Raw genomic sequence first — 24,503 nt, forward strand, 5'->3', positions numbered from 1 at the left:
AATTCCGAAAATATGCATATGACCACTCCCCCTACCCCGGCAAACAAAATAATTCTCTAACTACCCCCCCCCCCCCTGCGCTCCCCCCCCCCCCCCGTCTATCTTCCAAAGTCAATGGTTTCTAATTTTTTCCGCTATTTACTTTGATTGAAGCGGAGCGGATAAGAAACACTTGACTTGGAAAGATTGTTCTCTCCACCACCCCCACCCCGTGGAAATATTTTATGTATTCAGATATGAGTGAAGGACCAGTCAATACTCCTTGCATGACGAGGTCACAATGGTTTATACAATTACTAGGAAGTCTGAGGCAAGCTTGTGAATGTCAGTGCTCCTATTTCATCTCATCCTCACAAGGCCGGGGGTCCACTCGCTGACTCAGGACCCCCGACGTTGTGAGGATATATGCATCTCTAATTTTGGCTCATCAAAAAACAATTCACGCAAGAGTCAATAACAAAAACACAAAGATGACATCAATGAACGACGTTAGAAATAACTATCATAGCTATTTGATTTATAGTCTGGTACCCGCCCCCGCCACTGCGTTTTCACTTCGTTTTAAAACGAAGTAAAAAAGCAGTGGCGGAGGCGGGTACCAGACTACTGGAATTAAAGTTGGCAATTAAGTAGCTTAAGATTGCCTCTAAAACAGCAATTTTTAAAAGTCGAAGGAATGTGTATATTCTTACATTTACGTCGACAGGTTTTACTGGATCTCATTAGATTTCAGTCATGTCTGTCATGATCTGTATGAATTACATTCGATGAGAACTAACGGAAAAATACTTATTTGATGTAAATATTATACTTATTAAATGCTAAATGGCTTTGCAGACATAGCAGGGTTATTGCCCTCGATGTGACAGGAAAGCCCTGAAGTGGGTTTACTTATGTCGCCCGATGCGATGGGAAACAGTTGGAGCTTGTTTGGATTTTTCCGGCAAGCTCACGCTTTAATTAAATCGCTTTCGTTGTATTTATTACTTTTTTTTTATAAATTCAAACAATTTTTTTAATAGCTACATGTATCTTTATAATGACTTTAGAAATGAACAAACATGAAAAAAAATTAAGTTTGCATTTTTGCTCAGGGCATACGATAAGAGGTGGTGCATGGGACTCTAGGAAGTAAATTCTGTCTCCGAATAGTCAGCTGATCACGAGTGTTAGCTAGTGCTGCGTTCGTGCGTTAGTGGAGACATGTAATGAGCGCCAATGGCTGGAAATTGACGGGGATTTACGGGGGAAAAAGCAATAAGAGTCAATACTAAACTAAAGGCTTTCATTGCCAATATTTTAATTTTATGACAAAATTTAAAATGGATCGATAAGTAAAATTGAAAGATATTTTACGTTTTCAATTCTAAGCATGTCACAAACTTACCAAATGCAATTTCCACGCAAGTTACCTCTCTTGTTAGGAACATCTACGCTAACTTCTCAAGCAATGCAAATTGATACATTTACAAGTATATATTTATTACCTCAGCGTTAGCAACGCACTTAGCAACGGGTAACATTACAAATTGTTACATGCGCGAAAAGTATGCACGTACGGTTCGCCGTAGAATTCACGCTTAAAGTCAATCCATCCATCCATATATAAACATATCTATCAATCCACACATCTATCCATCAATTCACCAGTCAATCTATCCATCCATCCATCCAAAAGTAATTCCATTCATCCATCCATCCACAAGTTAATCTATCTTCCTATTCATTTTTCCACCCATCCATTCGTATATCCACCCATCCATCCAAAAGTCATTCACCCATTCACCAGTCAATCTATCCATCCATCCACCCACCCTCCAATCCATTCATAATCCACCCTTCCATCGATCCATCCATCCATCCATCCATCCATCCATCCATCCATCCACCAGTTAATATATCCATCCATCCATCCATCCATCCATCCATCCATCCATCCATCCATCCATCCATCCACCGCTTAAAATTAATCAATGTAATGTATAATTCAGCTTACTCACATATATAAAATACAAAATAATTTTTGTTCTTTCAAAATTCGCACTCTTTAGGATATTTCTTTAGACTTAGAATGTGTTGAGAGAAGAAGACAATACTCTTCGGAAGTCCTCTGGGTGAGTAATTTACTTGTTTTAATTTTAGTTGCAGTGACGTAAGCGTGCAATACAAAAGTGATCTTGAGGTCGATCTACGTGTGGCAATGCTGTAAAACACCCCAATATTTTCATAATGTAAATGATTTAATTAACGCCTCATTAAAAAAAAATATTACTTGGATTTTGAATAATATTGTTTTAATTGTTTTTAATAAATAACTATTCTGTGGCAATGGAAAAGTATTTGATCGAGCAGGACTTACTTTTGCTGCATGTTAAAAAAACTAAACTTCGCATTTCTGCACATAAATTGAATATTGAAAGGAGAAGATATACAGTACTCCCCCTTTAATTTAAAGTGTAATATGTTAAATGTAATATGCAAAACAGGAGGTTGAGGATGAAAAGCATTTTTTAATTACTTGTCCAAAATATTACAATAAAAGGTTGCAATTAATAGAAACGATAACAAAATTAATCTACATTTCTCTTTTTTATACCTGCTGAAAAATTGATATGGATTTTGAATCAATGTATAGATATGTCTGTTATTGTATTTATGTAATGCATACTTTTTCAAAGTATATCACATTGTTGAAAAAGCCATTCAAATGTATTAATACCGGTACATGTATGAAAAAGTTATCGCATAACATATAGATCTGTATTGTCTTATGATCATTGACACTCAATACAAAGTTCTTCATATAACCGTATGTTAAAGTATTAAAACAACTCATATTGTAAAATAATGTTCAAATCGTATACTGCGTTTATTGAAATGCCTTTCGGGGCCCATCATTGGCCAATATGATATCTTGTATCTTGTATGACTTTGCCTCCTCACATGTATGTATTACAAACCCTAATTCTTTTCTTACAAAACCCCAACTCTTTAGATTACTTTTTTAGACTTTCGTAATGATAGGCACTCATCACAGACAATGAATGTGTCGAGAGATGTAGAAAACTGTTCGGAAGTCAGTACTACTGCTTTTCAGTGGGCTAATTTCCTTGATTCAATTTTGGCATCAATTACATGTAAAGTGACTTAAATGTCGCAATGCCTCATAGCACTTTAACATTTTTCAAAATGTAAATAACATATCAATTTAAAAAAGAAGCATCACTTGAAATTTGAATGGCATTATTTTTAGCTTTTTTTTGTGAATAATTATTCTGTTGCTGTAGATGTTAAGCACTATCGGGGGTTTATTAAATTCATAAATAACATGCTTTCTTTGGTGATTCATGCAGGATATGAAGGTAGGTAGCAACATTGCAGAAAAGGTTAGGGTTAGGAAAATCTTTTTTGCAAAGACCATTACCTTCATGTCGCATGAATTATCAAATAAAGTGTTTTATTCTTTATACTTACATCTTTCTTTTAACAAATAAATAAAAATTGATTGTAAAAAGCAGGCACATAGCATCAGTGGTGGCTGGTTGGGGGGGGGGGGGCTTAAAAACGATGTTACGTGCCTGAAAAGTAAGACAAATTAAATGAATTATTGTTAACGTACATAAGTATGATAGATAAAAGAAATAGTCAAATTGTCTCCTATGGGAATTCGACATCAGCATGATTATTATGTGCAGTCCGTGATATTTCCTAGGCTGCTAAAGGTATCAACCAATCGATAAACGGGGCGTGTAAATGTCAGTTCTTTCAGTTTCTGCAGAGCTATAATGAGTTACAATTAATTCACAAAGAAATAAAGGGAATCATACTTAGTTAATTTAGATATTAGCTATTAAACACTGTGTATATGATATAAATATCTTTTAGAATGTATCAGAAGAGTATTTAGATCGTGAAGGTTTGCGTGTTCTGTGAATCATATTTTGATTCTAAAATATTGAAATTAAAATGCTCATACTTGCATACAATTTTAACTGTTCATTTTATATCAAGTAATGTATTTTAAACATTTTATACCGAGCTCAAATTCTATTAAAGAAAAGGTATACTTCTTGCTAAGTACTACTACTAATAGATACTAATACTAATATAATGTTTGAAATACATTACTTGATATAAAAGGAACAGTGAAAATTGTATGCAAGTAGCTTTAAAAGTTTTGAATTTACTGGGTGAGTGTAAGTACAAATTTAAACATGACAAGTTGTCATGTTGTAAATTTTGTATTTACAAGTTGTCGTGCTGTAAATTTTGTATTTACACCCATCCAGTAAATTCAAAACTTTTAAACATGACATTCGTCTATCAGAAGATAGAGACAAAAAGAGAACTGCAATTTACATTAATTGATTAAAAGAATCAAACATCCTTTAAAATTATAAATATTATGATAATGCTCCACTGCCTCTGGTGAAAGGGTTTTGTTACCAGTCACAGACATTCACTTCATTTTTCAAAATTTATCTATCGGATAAAATATCAAGGAGTTCAAGATTCCGTGAGTGTGGTTGCCCAGTGTCGATGACAAAAACGTACTAGCCTCTTGTAAATCAAAATTGAACATGACAAATATCACGAACACACAAAAACTTGATTATCAGTAAATGTTTTGTAAAGATGAGGATAATACACGTGTAGATATATTATTAAAAAAAATGGCAGTGAAGGAAACAAACTTCACGACGTTCAGACAGAAAACGTCATACTTACAGACAATAAAGGAAACTTTTCAATCGCCTTTTCCGTTTAGTCATTGTATTGCCTCTGTGGACAAAAAACAAAAACAATAGTGAAGTGGAAACACGCGATAAAACACCTACAGGAGCGTACAATTTAAGTTCTGCTATGTTTACTTGTACATACATGTATATGCAGATCCAGGAAATTACTAAGAGATTTACAACGACTATTTTGGTATATACAAACAAAATAATTTTCAAGGGTACGGACCCCTGACACCCCTCCTCAATTCGCGCATACTGTAGATCAGTTGCGTCAGCTATGAAGGTATACATAAATATAACCCTTGGATCACAAGCCAAGCCCGTTTTGACCTTAATTTGAATTGAATCATAAATATGAAAGGTCATGCGTGGTTATACATGCACATTGAATTAAGTTCAAGATGGGCTAGGCCCTTTGTCTTGAACAATCAAGGAAGTAAAACTGGAAGGTGAAGGAAACGCAACTTTCTATCTAATGATAGTCGTTGAGTCTACATGTAGGCTAGCTTGCACATGTATTGTGAACTACCTCTCATTTGTACTAGCATACGTCTGTTTATTATGGTGGCATATCTCTGCCCCTTTTGTGCAAGTTATTTTTTTATTAATTATGTCGACATGCAAGATAAATATGTTGACATGCAAGATAGTTATGTCAACATGCAACATAACTATGTTGACATGCAAGAAAACTGCAATCAAAAAAGAGTTATAAAAAATTTCAAATATCGCCAACATGTGACATCTTAACATGCAACTTCTTTATATCGAAATGAAACTTATTTATGTCGACATGCAACTTATTTATGTCGACATGCAACTTAGTTATGTTACTTGCACACATGGGGCAGAGATATGCCACCATAATGTTTATGCCAATGCTGCAAAAAATATATATCGGAAGTACGTCACAATATGGAGGTGTCCCATACCACCTTAATCATCTGGAGTCTGGTTGGGTTTTGATATGTCCGATTTCTTAATTCAATAACAAGTCTAAAAAAAGACATTTCAAGCACTTTTTAATAGTCTCTTGGACAGTATCGTAATATTTGTCATTAATCATGATAAGGATCTAGGAGAGCATTGCAATTTTGTATGCATTTTATTATGTACTTTTGAATTATTCAAATCATGCTAATGTCATTATCACAAACTACTCCCCATATGTATATATATCTCAAACAAAACAAAAATCCAAAACAAACTCATTCTTTAAACAAATAGATCATACAATATCTGTAATACATACTACTTTATGCTGTATACTTATAAATTAAGCGAAGAAAAAAAACCCAACAAAAATTAAATACATGATAAATACATGATAAATGCAACTTTACCAAAAACATTTTAGTAAATACAATTGCAAGAAACGCAAAAACCATGTAAATAGAATACTTCGTAACTTAAGTTAATATACATATATAGTAATAAACAGTTAAAAAAACAATTAAGGCAATTAATTCTGTGTTTTTAAAACAACAGCATAATCTTTTAAAAGTGTATTTTACTGATCATAAGTGTCTAAACGTAAAAACCAAGATCATGCACAACATCTGCTTCTTGAATAAGTTGGTTATAAGTTTCATCATTTTGTAAAATGTTGGTGGTGAAGGAGTTCAAATCTGGAAAAAAATAAATAGAAAATATATTCATGTATACTAGTAGCTCCTTTTGTAATGTGCTTAAAATTTTCAAGAAATGTTGGTTTCTTTATAAAATGGATGACATTATATACATGTACCATATCATAATGATTGATTGTGATAACCATATTGCTTTCAATACTCTACTTGTTCTCATTAAAAATGTAAAAAAAAATTAAATAAGATACTGAGAAAAATTTAAATCGTCGATTAATTTTTACACCCTACCCGTATTGAAAATAAGCTGTTTACTTTCCTCGGTCATAAACTACACGCCTGTCGAAGACAGATCCACACTCCCAGTACCGCCAGAATGGTACCGATACTGCAACGTCGTGGGGTCAGTCCATTGGTGGTAGGGTCGGCATGTGACCCAGGGGAAGTCGGCGACACCCGGTCAGGCTCCTCAACAGAATATGGCGTACTGGATAGCGTAGAACTATTTGCCTCTGTAGTGGACTCATTTGCTGGTGAAGTACTGTTTTGTAGAGTACTATTTGGCTGATCACAGTCCTGGATCAATTTGACGGCCGAATCAAAGTTTTTACAAGGAATCCCCGCATCAACATACAGGTTGCACCAAGCAAAAAGTGTTACAACAAGCAAGAACAGTTTCCCGACATCCATCTTCATCTAAAACAATTGTCAATATATACACGTTATCTTAAGTATGAATATTTTAATATATAAAATCAAAAAATTCCTACTTTACTATTTTTAAAACAGGATACTTCAGGTACTTAAAACGCCAATCACAGGGGCTTGTGTCCAAAATTGTTTCATTCAGTTACGCAATATACGCGATGAGTCAAGTGTTGACCATCGCAAAGAGGATAATGTCTGCTTTATCATCTAATAAATTTGTGTTGATTTTTATTCCTATATAACAATTTGTATTAATTCTGTCATTTCAATACATATACTTCTATTGCTCTTCAACATTATTTCGTTGAAATTTTGAAGAGGGCTAAGTACGTACAGTACTGTACAGTAATTAACTGGTTTGAATGGAAATGTACTTGTATTTGAATATGTCCCTCATTCCATGCGTGAACATTTACAATACAACGAAAACTGGGTGAACATTCATTGTACGAACAAAAGAGAATATCTTCGCATGCATCCATATATGATTCGAATAACGCTTTGAAAAATGTTTAACCAAAATAAATACGTGGTTTATATACCCCATGTCTGTACACAGAAAAAAATATTCATCAAATGCGATACGCTTTATATATTTTTCATATAATTAGACAAATGTTGAATTTCCTTTTGTTTTGGTGAATGTTTATACATCGGTCTATAATGAGCTGATTACGGAAATTTAACTGTAAGATCAACTGATCGTTGTCAGATAATGTCTGGATATATGGAAATGGGTGTACATGTTAGATAAAATTCACCCTGATATATATGAAAAAGAAAAAAAAATCTCTTAATACTTCCTATTTGTTTATATGATCTGAAAGAAATAGAAGTGTTCTCGTTTTTGTTACTGAATTTGTCTCGGTCCCAAATTTTGACAAGTCTTTTACAAGTTTTGATTTTCCGTGAATGGTTGTCATATGGTATCATTTGTCAGAATCATGGACTGTTATTGCAAAAAGTAATTTGTGATCAAACAGTGTTTACTGGATGTCTTGTGATCGGCCACAGCCATATTGCCTCAAAACTGGCAAATAAAAAGTGGGTTTTTTCTTCTTTAATTTTTTTTTATCATATTGATTTTCAATTAGTACAAAGATTTTTATCCGTGAAGTTAGCCCGGTAGGATGCCACTTGGCTTTTCTATTACCCTCAGCGTTAGCAACACATTTGGCAACGGGTAACAACAAATTGCTACATGCGCGTTAATTATGTTATAATCAGGATACTCAGTATATTAGAATAAATACTGCCTGTTTGGGAGGGTAACAATTGAAACTGACACCCCAGAGATACCAATGTCAATGCGGAGGTGACAATTGTTTTCTCGGGGGTGCCAATTTCAACTATTACCCTCCCAAAGAGCAGTATTTATATAATGCTATTAATATTCTTTTTCATAATTCTTACCAAAAAGGTTTATCAAAATTAATTTTTATGCAAACAATATCACAAATCAAATACTGAACGGTCTGCCAGTCCAACATAAAATTTTTGGACCGTCACAGACATCACAGCTAATTAATAATCGTCCAAATTCGGCGGAGCGGAAATAGCCGAAGAGCTGGTTGCTACTTGAAATTATATTTGCATACGCAGTGAAGAGTTTAACTGGAAAGTTGTTGACTGGGATTCAGGAAACGTACGATTTGTTGGACCAGAAGACGCAAATGTTGCCCAAGGTCAAACACCGAAAGAAATTATTTGGTTCAACAAATCATGTTGGCCTCATGCCCAGTCAACAGCAGCATACCTGTAAATGGTGTAATTTCTAAGATTTCTAAAACTGAAAACAAAATCAACGCGAGTCGCAGACCTTACCTTAAAATTAGAACGCAATTCCTCTATCCTTGCGAAGAGTCTAACCGTCCATTGATGAAGATTTGAGAATGACGAAGTTTCAAATACAGTGTGTACGGATCTACGACATAAGGAAATAAACCATCATCCAACGGAAAACCTCTCAATTTTTCCTTATTGTTCCTTATTCTTTCCGATCGTTACACGATTGATGTACACTTAAAAAATTCCATTATCTCCAGCAGTGAAATTTTGTTTAATGCAAATACTTATATAGAAAAACATGTAGACTTCAAAGAATAAATTAAATTTAATCACAAACAAAGCATTTCACTGTTTAAGGCCCTTTCACAATTGGTGCACGAGCAAAAGCGACTGAATATTCGTGCGACCGATAAAATTAGATATGAATCGTAAACTGTTGCCGAAATAATCGCATTTGAAAAAAGTATTCGTACGAAATTCGCACGATCTAAGCGAGCGTTGTGCGATGTAAACGCATTAAATCTTGCGATATATCTTGCGTATATATGCGACTGTTGTACAATGAAAGCGACTGTTGAAAGATAATGCGATAGGATCGCGCGAGAGACCAGGTGATCGGACGATTGAACGTGCGCCAATGCGATTGGACGTGCGATCATGTGTTTCATGGTACGAGTCAGAGGGGGTATATATACCGCCCATTTCCGACGCTCTTCAGTAGACATAGTTGAAAGCGAGAGAACATGCCGTCCAAGAAGAAACAGAGATGCAGCAGCATTTATCATTTCACCCCAATATGATTATTCTTTTATATTTGATTGGTCTAGAAAGTCACGCGACAGGATGATTTCATAAAAATGAAAAAAACCGGTATGAGCATATGATGTAGACAAGTATGATTAAATCAAAAATATCAAATCATTATGATTCTCTATATATCACAAAACCAACTTCACTATCTATGATTCGAAATTATGAAAGAAAAGTGAGACAGTAACAGAGGAAGTCAAACAACTTTTAATGTTCAGGGAATATGAAGATTTATTCCAATTTCCCTCGGGCGATGCCCTTGGGAAATATGATTTTTTCTTGGAGAAATCTTCATATTTCCCTCACTCACCTTCATGCAATAAATGTATAATGTTGAATTGTGGTCTGAAACAGAGATGCTTATACAGGGTATATAATTATACAAGTGGCAAAGCATGGTATATTACTGATAAGTCGTGCAATGATAGTGAAACGTTGCAAAATAACATGAGACTTGTTGAGCAACAGTCTCATGGTCGCACAATACGCGCATTAACAACTGCGATTCATCTTACGACCTTTAAAAATCGTGCATCACTCTTGCGAGTACACAAAACGTTGTAAACGTTCGTACTAATGTTCGTGCGTTGCACTGCGATGATTTTGATCGCATTTGGGCGCGTCTGAATAGTGTGCATGTCCACTATTTTGAGGAGACTTGATGCGAGCACTAAAACGGATGCAACGAATGCGAGAGCTCGTGCAACGTATGCGAGAGCTGGTGCAACGTATGAGAGAACTTGTTCGAATCTAAAAAATTCCGGTCCGGTGTTGTAAAGTGCTCGTGCGCCAATTGTGAGAGGGGCTTTATATGTACATCTACTTCTGAATCATTTTAACTTTTATCCATAACAAGTTGCTTAATTTACGTTGATTACATGTTTCATCATTATCGATTTTAATAATAAAAAAACCGTACAGTGAACATGTGCGAACGCAGAAGGAAGGAAGAAAATTATTAAGTTATTAAATTCGGGGACAATATCATTAAATTCACATAGTTATAATTCCGAAAATATGCATATGACCACTCCCCCTACCCCGGCAAACAAAATAATTCTCTGACTACCCCCCCCCCCCCCCCGCGCCCCCCCCCCCCCCCCGTCCATCTTCCAAAGTCAATGGTTTCTAATTTTTTCCGCTATTTACTTTGATTGAAGCGGAGCGGATAAGAAACACTTGACTTGGAAAGATTGTTCTCTCCACCACCCCCACCCCGTGGAAATATTTTATGTATTCAGATATGAGTGAAGGACCAGTCAATACTCCTTGCATGTGGAGGTCACAATGGTTTATACAATTACTAGGAAGTCTGAGGCCAGCTTGTGAATGTCCTTGCTCCTAATTCATTTCATCCTCACAAGGCCGGGGGTCCACTCGCTGACTCAGGACCCCCGACGTTGTGAGGATATATGCATCTCTAATTTTGGCTCATCAAAAAACAATTCACGCAAGAGTCAATAACAAAAACACAAAGATCAAGATGACATCAATGAACGACGTTAGAAATAACTATCATAACTATTTGATTTATATTTACATTTACAGCTATTTGATATATACCCGCCCCCGCCACTGCGTTTTCACTTCGTTTTAAAACGAAGTAAAAAAGCAGTGGCGGAGGCGGGTACCAGACTACTGGAATTAAAGTTGGCAATTAAGTAGCTTAAGATTGCCTCTAAAACAGCAATTTTTAAAAGTCGAAGGAATGTGTATATTCTTACATTTACGTCGACAGGTTTCACTGGATCTCATTAGATTTCAGTCATGTCTGTCATGATCTGTATGAATTACATTCGATGAGAACTAACGGAAAAATACTTATTTGATGTAAATATTATACTTATTAAATGCTAAATGGCTTTGCAGACATAGCAGGGTTATTGCCCTCGATGTGACAGGAAAGCCCTGAAGTGGGTTTACTTATGTCGCCCGATGCGATGGGAAACAGTTAGAGCTTGTTTGGATTTTTCCGGCAAGCTCACGCTTTAATTAAATCGCTTTCGTTGTATTTAATACTTTTTTTTATATAATCATACAATTTTTTTAATAGCTACATGTATCTTTATAATGACTTTAGAAATGAACAAACATGAAAAAAAATTAAGTTTGCATTTTTGCTCAGGGCATACGATAAGAGGTGGTGCATGGGACTCTAGGAAGTAAATTCTGTCTCCGAATAGTCAGCTGATCACGAGTGTTAGCTAGTGCTGCGTTCGTGCGTTAGTGGAGACATGTAATGAGCGCCAATGGCTGGAAATTGACGGGGATTTACGGGGGAAAAAGCAATACGAGTCAAGACTAAACTAAAGGCTTTCATTGCCAATATTTTAATTTTATGACAAAATTTAAGATGGATCGATAAGTAAAATTGAAAGATATTTTACGTTTTTAATTCTAAGCATGTCACAAACTTACCAAATGCAATTTCCACTCAAGTTACCTCTCTTGATTAGGAACATCTACGCTAACTTCTCAAGCAATGCAAATTGATACATTTACAAGTATATATTTATTACCTCAGCGTTAGCAACGCACTTAGCAACGGGTAACATTACAAATTGTTACATGCGCGAAAAGTATGCACGTACGGTTCGCCGTAGAATTCACGCTAAAAGTCAATCCATCCATCCATATATAAACATATCTATCAATCCACACATCTATCCATCAATTCACCAGTCAATCTATCCATCCATCCATCCAAAAGTAATTCCATTCATCCATCCATCCACAAGTTAATCTATCTTCCTATTCATTTTTCCACCCATCCATTCGTCTATCCACCCATCCATCCAAAAGTCAATCCATCCATTCACCCATTCACCAGTCAATCTATCCATCCATCCACCCACCCTCCAACCCATTCATAATCCACCCTTCAACCGATCCATCCATCCATCCATCCATCCATCCATCCATCCATCCATCCATCCATCCATCAGTTAATATATCCATTTATCCATCCACCAGTTAATATATCCATCCATCCACCCATCCATCCACCGCTTAAAATTAATCAATGTAATGTATAATTCAGCTTACTCACATATATAAATTACAAAATAATTTTTGTTCTTTCAAAATTCGCACTCTTTAGGATATTTCTTTAGACTTGCGTAATGATAGGCACAAATCACTGACAAAGAATGTGTTGAGAGAAGTAGACAATACTCTTCGGAAGTCCTCTGGGTGAGTAATTTACTTGTTTTAATTTTAGTTACAGTGACGTAAGCGTGCAATACAAAAGTGATCTTGAGGTCGATCTACGTGTGGCAATGCTGTAAAACACCCCAACATTTTCATAATGTAAATGTTTTAATTAACGCCTCATTAAAAAAAAATATTACTTGGATTTTGAATAATATTGTTTTAATTGTTTTTAATAAATAACTATTCTGTGGCAATGGAAAAGTATTTGATCGAGCAGGACTTACTTTTGCTGCATGTTAAAAAAACTAAACTTTGCATTTCTGCACATAAATTGAATATTGAAAGGAGAAGATATACAATACTCCCCCTTTAATTTAAAGTGTAATATGTTAAATGTAATATGCAAAACAGGAGGTTGAGGATGAAAAGCATTTTTTAATTACTTGTCCAAAATATTACAATAAAAGGTTGCAATTAATAGAAACGATAACAAAATTATTCTACATTTCTCTTTTTTATACCTGCTGAAAAATTGATATGGATTTTGAATCAATGTATAGATATGTCTGTTATTGTATTTATGTAATGCATACTTTTTCAAAGTATATCACATTGTTGAAAAAGCCATTCAAATGTATTAATACCGGTACATGTATGAAAAAGTTATCGCATAACATATAGATCTGTATTGTCTTATGATCATTGACACTCAATACAAAGTTCTTCATACAACCGTATGTTAAAGTATTAAAACAACTCATATTGTAAAATAATGTTCAAATCGTATACTGCGTATATTGAAATGCCTTTCGGGGCCCATCATTGGCCAATATGATATCTTGTATCTTGTATGACTTTGCCTCCTCACATGTATGTATTACAAACCCTAATTCTTTTCTTACAAAACCCCAACTCTTTAGATTACTTTTTTAGACTTGCGTAATGATAGGCACTCATCACAGACAATGAATGTGTCGAGAGATGTAGAAAACTATTCGGAAGTCAGTACTACTGCTTTTGAGTGGGCTAATTTCCTTGATTTAATTTTGGCATCAATTACATGTAAAGTGACTTAAATGTCGCAATGCCTCATAGCACTTTAACATTTTTCAAAATGTAAATGTTTCAAATAACATATCAATTAAAAAAAGAAACATCACTTGAAATTTGAATGACATTATTTTTAGCCTTTTTTAAATGAATAATCATTAGGTTGCTGTAGTTGTTAAGCAATATCGGGGCTTTATTAAATTCATAAATAACATGCTTTCTTTGGTGATTCATGCAGGATATGAAGGTAGGTAGCAACATTGCAGAAAAAATATATAACCCTCGTTAGAGTGTTAGGTAAATCTTTTCTGCAAAGATCATTACCTTCATATCGCATGAATTATCAAATAAAGTATTTTATTCTTTATACGTACATCTTTCTTTTAACAAATAAATAAAAATTGATTGTAAAAAGCAGGCACGTAGCAACAGTGGTGGCCGGGGGGGGGGGGGCACTTTTTCTCGCAGCGACTAATTTTCTTAAATTTACATATAAAAAATTGAATTATCATGGAGGAGTTGCCCCCCCCCCCCCCCACCATTTATTTTATTTTTATTTTTATTTTTTTAGATTTTTTGGATGTTTACCTCCCCCCCCCCCCCCGCCTAAAAAAACGATGCTACGTGCCTGAAAAGTAAGACAATTGTTAACGTACATAAGTATGATAGATAAAAGAAATAGTCAAATTGTCTCCTATGGGAATTCGACATCAGCAGGATTATTTCGTGCAGTCCGTGATATTTCCTAGGCTGCTGAAGGTATCAACCAATCGATAAACGGGGCGTGTAAATGTCGGTTCTTTCAGTTTCTGCAGAGCTATAATGAGTTACAATTAATTCACAAAGAAATAAAGGGAATCATACTTAGTTAATTTAAATATTAGCTATTAAACACTGTGTATATGATATAAATATCTTTTAGAATGTATCAGAAGAGTATTTAGATCGTGAAGGTTTGCCTGTTCTGTGAATCATATATTGATTCTAAAATATTGAAATGAAAATGCTCAAAGAAAATATTGTTTATTTTAAGTAAGACCGGATCAAAATTGATGGAAATTTAATTAATTTGTTTATTTATTGTGTCTGAATATGATGACGAGAACTTTAAGTTTTACTGGCTCCTTAGCAATGATCGACAACCCTTACACCGAAATACACCGAAATGTTGACATCGTTCTATTGTATAGATAATTTGTAGTTTATATCGAATAAATTCCATAAAACGACTTATCTCTATATATATACTTCAAAAGTACGTAGTTCATGTACATATTCACTTGCAAAAAATATTACAAAGATCCGACGATATCGTTATATACCTTGAAATTCACACAGTTATTCTAATTGTGATAAGTAGTATTCACTTTCAATAAAAACATTCAAATAATTTATACATGTACATGTATACAGAAATGAAAATATACTGTCTGATGTGTATCATAAAATGACCTTGATGTATACGTGCTTAGGCGTACATGTAATGATGTATGCAAGTAAGACAACTCCAAAAACTACAAATACTAAATTAAAAGCAAAAGTTTTCTCTCATGACACGCGATTGTTGATTAGAATGTTCGCTGCTAAAATATTACTCATCGAAATAAATAGATTACAGCCTATAAATAGAGTTTGCATAATTTCCGAATTGGTTTTTATAACCGTTTAATCAGTTCTCCTTACATCATTTATGTACATGTAAAATTGTACAAAGTGTGTGTATATACCTGGTATTCGTGACTTTTTAAGCTACTTGCATATTTTAAACATTTTATACCGAGCTCAAATTCTATAAAAGAAAAGGTATACTACTTGCTAAGTACTACTACTAATAAATACTAATACTAATAAAATGTTTGAAATACATTACTTTAATGAACAGTGAAAATTGTATGCAAGTAGCATTTACTGGGTGGGTGTAAATACAAAATTTACAACATGACAAGTTTTAACATATTCAAAACTTTTAAACATGACATTCGTCTATCAGAAGATAGTGACAAAAAGAGAACTGCACTTTACATTAATTGATTAAAAGAATCAAAATCCTTTAAAATTTAAATGATAATGTGCCACTGCCTTTAGTGAAAGGGTTTTGTTACCAGTCACAGACATTCACTTCATTTTTCAAAATGTATCTATCGGATAACATATCAAGGAGTTCAAGATTCCGTTGATTGTGGTTGCCCAGTGTCGATGACAAAAACGTACTAGCTTCTTGTAAATCAAAATTGAAAAAGACAAATATCATGAACACACAAAAACTTGATTATCAGTAAATGTTTTGTAAAGATGAGGATAATACACGTGTAAATATATGATTAAAAAAATGGCACTGAAGGAAACGTACTTCACGACGTTCAGACAGAAAACGTCATACTTACAGACAGTATTATAAAGGAAACTTTTCAAGCTCCTTTTCCGTTTAGTCATTGTATTGCCTCTGTGGACAAAAAACAAAAACAACAGTAAAGTGGAAACACGCGATAAACACCTACAGGAGCGTACAATTTAAGTTCTGTTATGTTTACTTGTACAAACATGTATATGCGGATCCAGGAAATTACAAAGACTATTTTGGTATATACAGTCAAACAAAATAATTTTCAAGGGTACGGTCACCCCTGACACCCCTCCTCAATCCGCGCATACTGTAGATCAGTTACGTCAGCTATTAAGGTATACATAAACATAACCCTTGGATCACAAGCCAAGCCCGTTTTGACATTAATTTCAAATAAATCATAAATATCAAAGGTCATGTGTGGTTATACATACACATTGAAATTAAGTTCAAGATGGGCTAGGCCATTTGTCTTGAACAATCAAGGAAATAAAACCGGAAGATGAATGAAACGCAACTTTCCATCTAATAATAGTCGTTGAGTCTACATGTAGGCTAGCTTACACATGTATTGTGAACAACCTCTCATTTGTACTAGCATACGTCTGTTTACATACCAATGTTGCAAAAATAGATATCGGAAGAACATGTACGTCACAATACGGAGGTGTTCCATACCACCTTAATCATCAGAAGTCTGGTTGGGATTGATATGTGTTAGGGGTCCGTACCCTTGAAAATTATTTTGTTATTGTATATACCAAAATAGACTTTGTAGCTCCTCCCCCAGCACACTAGTCTAAGAACAAGATCCCCCGGATCCGCATCGGAAAAGAAACAAAATCGGAAGTCACAATATGGAGATGTCCCATACCACCTTAATTATCAGGAGTCTGGTTGAGTTTCTGATGTCCGATTTCTTGATTCAATAACAAGTCTTAAAAAAAGACATTTCAAGCACTTTTTAATAATCTCTTGGACAGTATCGTAATATTTGTCATTAATCATGATAATGATCTAGGAGAGCATTGCAATTTTGTATGCATTTTATTATGTACTTTTGAAATACTTAAATCATGCTAATGTCATTATCACAAACTACTCCTCTTCTCAAACTAAAAATTTAAAACAAACTCGTTCTTTAAATAAATAGATCATACAATATCAGTAATGCATACTACTTTATGCTGTATACTTATAAATTTAGCAGAAAAAACAACAAAAATCAAATGCATGATAAATACATGATAAATGCATGATAAATGCAACTTCACCAAAACATTTCAGTAAATACAATTGCAAGAAACGCAAAGCCATGTAAATAGAATACGTCATAACTTAAGTTAATATACATATATATAGTAGTAAACATTTCATAAAAAACAATTAAGGCAATTAATTCTGTGTTTTTAAAACAACAGTATAATCTTTTAAAAGTGTATTTTACTGATCATAAGTGTCTATACGTAAAAACCAAGATCATGCACAACATCTGCTTCTTGAATTACTTGGTGATAAGTTTTCATTTTTTTGTAAAATGTTGGTGATGGAGATCAAACCTGAAAAAAAAAATGTGCTTAAAATATTTCGAGAAATGTTGGTTTCTTTATAAAATGGATGACATTATATACATGTACCATATTATAATGATTGATTGTGATAACCATATTGCTTTCCATACTTGTTCTCATTAAAAATGTAAAAATAAAACTGAATAAGATACTGAGAAAAATTTTAAATCGTCGATTAATTTTTATAACCTACCCGTATTGAAAATACGCTGTTTACTTTCCTCGGTCATAAACTACACGCCTGTCGAAGATATATCCATACTCCCAGGACCGCCAGAATGGTACCGATACTGCAACGTCGTGGGGTCAGTCCATTGGTGGGAGGGTCGGCATGTAACCCAGGGAAAGTCGGCGACTCCCGGTCAGGCTCCTCAATAAAATATGGCGTACCGGATAGCGTAGCACTATTTGCCTCTGTAGTAGACTCATTTGCTGGTGGAGTACTGTTTTGTAGAGTACTATTTGGCTGTTCACAGTCCTGGATGAATTTGACGGCCGAATCAAAGTTTTTACAAGGAATCCCCGCATCAACATACAGGTTGCACCAAGCAAAAAGTGTTACAACAAGCAAGAACAGTTTCCCGACATCCATCTTCATCTAAAACAACGTTGATCAAATTGGCAACTATATATATATATAATATAAAATCCTAAATATAGACCAAAAAATTTCCACTTTACTATTTTTAAACAATAGATACTTGAGGTTTTTAAAGTGTCTACTTATGACCGTCATGGCTTGTTTGCACACAACTATTTCATCATAGCTACGCATTAGTACGCAATATACGCGATTATTCAAGTGTTGACCATCGTCACAATTAAGAGAATAATGCCTGCTTTGATATCTAATGATTTATGTAGATTTTTATTCCTATATAACAATTTGTATTAATTCTGTCATCTTAATACCCACATGTATACTTCCATTGCTCTTCAACATCTTTCCGTTGAAATTTTAGAGGGCTAAATACGTGTTTGCAACTATATAGAAATTAACTGGTTGAAAGAAAATGTACTTGTATTTGAATATGTCCCTCATTCCGAACCTGAACATTTACATTACAACGAAACTGCGTGAAAATTTCAATGAAATTATGTAAAATACCTGATTTTATAGGGATGTTTCTTTCGAAAATATCTTTGCATGATCCGAATAACGCTTTGAAATATGTTAAAAGTAATACGTAGTGTATTTAACCCATGTCTGTACGCAAAAGAAAAAAAAGTGATCAAATGCGATACGCTTAATATAAATTTTTCATATAATTTACACAAATGTTATTTTTCCTATTTTGGTGAATGTTTATACATCAGTCTATAAAGAACTAATAACAGAAATTTAAATGTTACATCTTCTGATCGCTGTCGAGATATAAGGAAATAGTTTTACAAATGTACATGTTAGAAAAATTCACCCGGATATTTAAACAAAAAAATCTCATAATACGGTACTTCCTTTTTGTTTATATGATCTGAAAAAATAGAAGTGTTCTCGTGTTTGTTACTGAATTTGTCTCGGTCCCAAATTTTGACAAGTGTTACAAAAGGTTTTATTTTCAGTGAATGGTTGTCATATGGTATCATTTGTCAGAATCATGGGCTGTAATTGCAAAAAGTAATTTGTGATCAAACAGTGTTTGCTGGATGTCTTGTGAACGGCCACAGCCATATTGCTTCAAAACTGGCAAATAAAAAGTGTTTTTTTCTTCTTTAATTTTGTTTATCATATTAATTTTTAATTTGCACAAAGATTTTAATCCGTGAAGTTAGCCCGGTAGGATGCCACTCGGCTTTTCTTTTACCTTCAGCGTTATGGAACGCCAAATTAACATATATTCAAATATTTGTACCTATCTTCAAATAATTGTACCTCTCTTTAATTCAATTGTACCTATTTTCAATTCAATTGTACCTATCTTCAATTCAACTGTACCTATCTTCAATTCAATTGTACCTATCTTCAAATCGAATTAGAGATAGGTACAATTCAATTATACCTATCTTTAATTCATTTGAAGATAGGTACAATTGATTTGAAGATAGGTACAAATGCAATGAATTGAAGATAGGTACAATTGAATTAAAGATAGGTACAATTGAATTGAACCTATCTTCAATTACTAAAATATTGGCAATAATGAATACTTCCTGTATAGTACTGCATCAGATGAAGGCGCATCCATTTTGAATATTGTTGTTGTTGTTGTTTTGTATTCATACTCGACGCTTCATTTACATTATTTACATTTTTGATCAATGACACTTCAAAGTTTTTGATTTGAAAATGTTTTATTAAATGATAAGAAATGAAGATAATAATTTTACTGTTGATCGACGTATCAAAGAAAAAATTGAACGGAAAACTTTTTCATCAATGCGATACGTCGATCAATAGAAAAATTATTATCTTCATTTCTTAAATTAATTGTTTTATGTAGAACGTTCAGACCAAAATACAGTCAGAATGCATGATTTCAATATTTCTTATCTTTATTTTCAAAAATTTCTATAGGCACTTGATACCCCATCAAATAGAGGGGTTGTTGGTGCTTCCCTCGTTTCTCTCCATGTTGAAATGTCTTCAAGGGAGCGGTCATTATTTTCAACAAAACACAAAACGTATTGAACCTAGGTATAATTGAATTGTACCTATCTTCAAATCCTTTGTAGATATGTCTGAATTGAACCTATCTTCAAATCAATTGTACCTATCTTTAAATGAATTTTACCTATCTTCAAATGAATTAGAGATAGGTATAATTCAATTGAACCTGTCTTTAATTGAATTGAACCTATCTTTAATTGAATTGAAGATAGGTATAATTCATTTGTACCTAGGTATAATTCATTTGTACCTAGGTATAATTATTTAGAGATAGGTATAATTATTTACACCTATCTTCAATTAAATTGTACCTATCTTTAATTCAATTGTACCTATCTTAATTCAATTGTACCTATCTTCAAATGATTTGAAGATAGGTACAATTAATTGAAGATAGGTACAATTATTTGAAGATAGGTACAAATATTTGAATATATGTTAATTTGGCGTTCCATACAGCGTTAGCAACATATTTGGCAATGGATAACTACAAATTGATACATGCGCGTTAATAATGTTATAATTAGGGTATTCAGTGTATTAGAATAAATAGTTCCTGTTGCGGATGGCAACAGTTGAAACTGACACTTCGAGATACCAATGTCAAGTTCAATTTCAATTTATTCGCTCAAAACGAAAAATTTGGTACAAGAGGAATATTGGCCTATATATCATACACATTAATACAAATCGTCAGAGGTATATGTACAAACAGGTACATTTTCATACAGGGAAAAAATATGAATAAAAAAGGACAGACTAAAGAAACACTACTTATGTAGGATTTTGGTATTATAAAGGATCAAGATAGGAAAACAACTAAGAGGAGCAGACAGCATCCAAAATATTTGAAATAAATACACACAATTTTCTTAGCGATTTACAATTGCAATTAGTCATGAGTTCTGAGAACTTAAAAAAATTTGGTCTTTTCAAATATTTTGTGTTTATGTATTTTTCCCTTATTTCTTCTAGGGCCGAACATTCTAAAATATAATGAAATTCATCACCAATGAGACCTTTATTACACAAAAGACATAGCCTCTCATTCAAAGGAATATTATACCATCTGCCTGTCTCTACAGGGAAACGATGGTTTGATGTACGAAATTTAATGATTTTTTTTTCTTAGTTTTACAGGTGGAATATCAAGATACTTCTCAAAGCCAAAATATGGTTTTAAAATTTAATACACATGACCTCTGGAAGAACAATTTTATATTATTGGACCATATTTGCATAAATTGGTCTTTTAATCTTTGGTTTCCAGTAGCAGATAACCATTCTAAATTGACAAAATTATGGTACCGGGGAGGTTGACAATGGTTTTCTCAGGGGTGTCAATTTCAACTATTACCTGCCCAAACAGGCAGTATTAATATAATGGTATACAGTTATTAATGCTCTCCTTCATTCTACCCTTGTGAATATTCTTCTACACGATTCTTACCAAAAAAGTTTATCAAAACTAATTTTTATGCAGTCAATCTAACAAATATTGACCGATCTACCAGTCCAACATGAAATTGGCTGACCGTTACAAGGACATCACCGCTAATCAATATTCTTCCAAAATCGGCGGAACGGAAATAGCCGAAGAGCTGGTTACTACTTGAAATTATATTTGCATATGTAGTGAAGAGTTTATCTAAAAAGTTGTTGACTGGGATTCAGGAAACGTATGATTTTTGGACCAGAAGACACAGATGTTGCCCAAGGTCAAAAAACACTGTGCCGGATAATTATGCCAGTGCCAAGGTGGCATTTTTGCATCCGCTTAAGATGCAGTTTCGGAAAAATCCATATATACCAAATGATAGACCATCGTCTGAGAGTATATAACCACTTTTGTTTTTAGTGTGTTTCACCTGACAGGTGAAAAATTTACCTTTAAAAATTAATATCCCATCGGAAAATGATAATTCCCATAGGAGAATTGATTCTCCTACAGGAAATATTGACAATCCTATAGGATTTTTAAAAAGTCCTATAGGAATTATATTTCCTATAGGAGAATGGTATTTCCTGTAGGAATTTGATTCAGACATGTAGTTTTCCTGTAGGATAATAGGATATATACATGTGTAATAATATTAGAATATATAGAATTAATCTTTCTTCTTAGAAACTAATTAGCCAGGAAATCTGAAACTTGTGTGGAAGCATTCTCAGGTAGTGTAGATTCAATGTTGTGAAAATCATGACCCCTGGGGGTATGGTGGTGCCACAATGGGGGCCAATTTTTTTACAAAGGAATAAAGAGAGTAAATCTTTAAAAATCTTCTTCTCAGAAACTAATTCACCAGGAAAGCTGAAACATATGTTGAAGCATCCTCTGGTAATGTAGATTTAAAGTTGTGAAAAGCATGACCCCTGGACGTAGGGAGGGGTCACAATGGGGGTGGATAAATTTTTACATAGGAATATAAAGAGTAAATCTTCAAAAATCTTCTCAGAAGCTAATTAGCCAGGAAAGCTGACACTTGTGTGGAAGCATGCTCAGGTAGTGTAGATTCAAAGTTGTGAAAATCATGACCCCCGGGAGTAGGGTGGGGCCCGATTAGGGGGGATCAAATTTTTACATAGGAATATATAGAGTAAATATTACATAAATCTTCTTCTCAGAAACTAATTCGCCAGGAAAGCTGAAACTTGTGTGGGAGCATGCTCCAGAAGTGTAGATATAAAGTAGTATGACCCCTGGACGAAGGTTGGGGCCACAATGGGGGGGGGGGGGTAAATTTTTACATAGGAATATATAGAGTAAATCTTTAAAAATTTTCTTCTCAGAAACTAATTCGCCAGGAAAGCTTAAACTTGTGTGGAAGCATTTTCAGGTAATGTTTAGATTAAAAATTGTGAAAATCATGACCCCTGGGGGTAGGGTGGAGCCACAATGGGGGGCCGAATTTTTACATTGGATTATATAGAGTAAATCTTTAAAAATCTTCTTCTCAGAAACCTATCAGCCGGGTGCACGTGATTCTTTAAAATTGTGTAGACTTTGGCCCCTGGACAATTTTTGGGCGTCACAAGGGATTCAGATTTTGATGTAGGTTTATATCCCATATACATATATAATTGTTTTAGGAACTTTTTGAGAACTTCAACGCTCAACATGTGTTATGACTATAAAATTATCCTGTTAAAAAAGGGACTTATAATAATAAAAATAAGAATATCCAAGGGGAAGAACGGGGACTTTTATTTATAAAGGATCTACATGAATTATACAACATTGTCCAGATAGTTTGTATTATGATTCCATTAGGCTGATTTTATCATACCTATTGCTCCTCAGGTGAGCGATGTGGCCCATGGGCCTCTTGTTTTAATTAATAAATTGTGTTGATTTTTTTCCTTTATATTTATTTGTTTTAATTTTGTCATTTGAATACATATACATGTACATCAATTATTTATCAACATTAAAAAAATTGTAAAGTGTTAAATATATGTTTGCAAATGTCAAAAGAGCTGACCATGGACATTAAACTGCACGATGCACTGCAGGCACGTAGCATCTTTTTTTTGGGGGGGGGGGGGGTCAGGATCATTCGAAAAATATCTTGACGAGCCAAAAAAAAAGGAAAAAGGGTTATTTTCCTAAGTCCTGAAAATCCTAATCCGTGGGGGAGGGAGGGGGGCAGGAAATTTACATTGAACTTAAATTTTTTGTATGTAAATATTATGAATTAAAATCTTTGCTGCGCAAAAAATTGGGGGAGGGGCAGCCCCCCCCCCCCCCCCCCTGATGCTATGTGCTTGAACTGTACACATGCGGATCCATTAACTCCCAGTGGTATATAAGGAACTGTGTATTGGGGGTGAGTGTCTAGAGACTATTTCATGTACTACTTTTAAAATATTTCATTTTCAAGAGGTGGTCCGGACACCCCCCCCCCCACCACAACCAACCAATCCCAGTAACACCCATCACGCACATCCTCCCCGGGGGCTGATTCATGACCTTGAGTGTGAATAATAGGTTTCACTTCAGAGGTCTTCCTCCGGTTTCTGGGGATAATGTTTTGATTTTTTAACAGCATTACACAAAGACATTCAAGAAAACTTCACCATCATCATTTATATGCATGAACATTTGGTCATGGACATGATAAAAAGGAAAATTTCAAAGTTGAG

The 24,503-nt window shown here is 34.1% G+C and overlaps 2 long non-coding RNA genes across 3 annotated transcripts; both read right to left on the bottom strand.

The window, feature by feature from the left end:
- Positions 1 to 5,753: 5,753 nt before the first annotated feature.
- Positions 5,754 to 11,471, bottom strand: LOC128189521 (uncharacterized). 2 transcript variants are annotated; one of them, XR_008244245.1, is made up of 4 exons: positions 11,359 to 11,471; positions 8,861 to 8,960; positions 6,620 to 7,024; positions 5,754 to 6,370 (listed from the first exon to the last, which is right to left on the bottom strand). It is a non-coding gene; the product is annotated as an uncharacterized LOC128189521 (long non-coding RNA). The 2 variants fall into 2 exon arrangements; XR_008244246.1 differs by lacking the exon at positions 8,861 to 8,960 and having other exon boundaries at positions 11,359 to 11,408.
- A 5,738-nt stretch (positions 11,472 to 17,209) lies between these two features.
- On the bottom strand, positions 17,210 to 18,371 carry LOC128189547 (uncharacterized). Its single transcript, XR_008244249.1, has 2 exons — positions 17,946 to 18,371; positions 17,210 to 17,740 (listed from the first exon to the last, which is right to left on the bottom strand). It is a non-coding gene; the product is annotated as an uncharacterized LOC128189547 (long non-coding RNA).
- Between the last annotated feature and the right edge of the window lie 6,132 nt (positions 18,372 to 24,503).

The sequence above is a fragment of the Crassostrea angulata genome, chromosome 6 (assembly GCF_025612915.1).
Source record: "Crassostrea angulata isolate pt1a10 chromosome 6, ASM2561291v2, whole genome shotgun sequence".
In the NCBI taxonomy this organism is placed as follows: domain Eukaryota; kingdom Metazoa; phylum Mollusca; class Bivalvia; order Ostreida; family Ostreidae; genus Magallana; species Magallana angulata.